This window comes from Trachymyrmex septentrionalis, unplaced genomic scaffold (genome assembly GCF_001594115.1).
Source record: "Trachymyrmex septentrionalis isolate Tsep2-gDNA-1 unplaced genomic scaffold, Tsep1.0 scaffold97, whole genome shotgun sequence".
In the NCBI taxonomy this organism is placed as follows: domain Eukaryota; kingdom Metazoa; phylum Arthropoda; class Insecta; order Hymenoptera; family Formicidae; genus Trachymyrmex; species Trachymyrmex septentrionalis.
In genome coordinates, this window is record NW_017306160.1 from 1,674,218 (window position 1) to 1,676,026 (window position 1,809).

Consider the following 1,809-nt stretch of genomic DNA (forward strand, 5'->3'; position numbering starts at 1 on the left):
AAATCGTACGTTCTCGCCTTGTAAACTCTAGAACTCTCACTGTACCGCTGCACCATCGTTACGATTCATCCTCCGAAGTTCGGAGTGTCGCTACCGTTTTTGCAAAGGCAGACGCGCGCGACGCCAAAGCGGCCGAAAGCGCGTTTGTCGCCGTCGATCCGCACTGTCAGGTAGGCGAATGAGAAAACCGTGAGGCAGGTTATAAACGCACCTGTAGGAAACCCGCGCCACGCCGGCACTGACGAAGGAGATCGGTCTTTGGCGGGCGGAAAGGGGGGTATGGTCCGTGCACCCCGCCACCAGCCAGAGGCACTCACAGAGAGATCGAGTCTCGGTCTCTGTCTTTCACTCGCTCTCCCCGTCCTCCTCGATCTCTCCTTCAGCCACGTTCCATCTTTCTTCTCCGTCTTTAAGTGTCCCGCTTCCACCTTCGACTTCTTCGTTCCTTCGGTACTCCGCCTTACCAGCGCAATGTTAGCCTCCCCGCGCGTTCCCACTGTCCTTCGGCGTTTCCCTTTTTCTTTTTTTCCCTTTCCGTCTCTTTCTACTGGCAGCAGCCGCCGACGCCCAGCCGGTTTTACACCGGCAAATCGATTCAACCTTACGTACGTCTCGCTGGAACGAGTGCGGTTCTAGTTCATGGATTGCGGAATTTGCTCCAGTTGGATAGAATAAGCGGCGCGATTATATTCGTCGTAGATGAGCCGTTGCTGGGTTGATTTGCACGAGACAGGAATTTCTTGCTGCTACTGAATGGCCTTTTTTTGTCGTTTAACCGGCTTTTTTTATGTCTATGAAGTAATGGACTTTTAGATCCATAGAGAGAGAGAGAGAGAGAGAGGGAGAGAGAAACGCGACGACCACTTACAACGATTGGCTTCTCATTTAGTTCAGCATTGCTATCGTTTTATTCTTGTCAGGCGGAATAATCGCTCCAGATGTGTTCGACACTGTAGACTTTCTGTAATAAAGTTAAAACATTTTCATTTATTTACGACAGATCTTTAAACTATAACATAAAATGTACGCGACGTTAATTTTATAGCTACAATATACTTTATACAAATATATAGTGTGTTCGTGTAATTAAACACGATTGATTTACATACGTTCGATTTACATACATATCTATAATAAATTATAATATTATTTTCCGTCATTTTATTCAATTCATTTTATATCTTATTGTATTATTTAAATTAATTATTCTCATGAATCCTAAGATATATTATAATTTGTAAATAAATTTTATAGAAGTTAGTAATGACGTTTATTTTTGAGCAAATTCAAGTGGAGCAAATTTGATATATCGATCGACGAATCCCGTGGATATCAGATCGAACTTCTCAAGTAATACTACCGTCAGCTGACTCAGGCCAAGAAGTCGGCTAAAAATGTTCCCTTACATTCTTGTATTCTGTCGGATACATTAAGAATACAGTCTCACTTGCTTGCAAAACACTGTCGATATAAAGTGCGATATCTTGTTTTCAGTCATAAGTAGATAATGATAAAAAAAAGACGAAAGCTTGTTATCGAAACACATAACGGAACTAAAAGTTGGACTAAAAGTTTAGTCCTCTTTCCGCCCACCAAAGACTGATCTCCTTCGTCAGTGCCTGCGGGTTTTCTACAAGTGCGTTTACAATCTTTCTTTATTAATAAAAGTAGCGTATATATTTTTCTTTTGCCTCAGCAAACTCTTGGCGACTCTTCTTAATGGCTGCTTTTTTATCGCGTTTTTTTTTATTGGCTATTTCACAATCGCCAATAAAATCCTGGATCTAATTGATCTATTCGATAAATTTA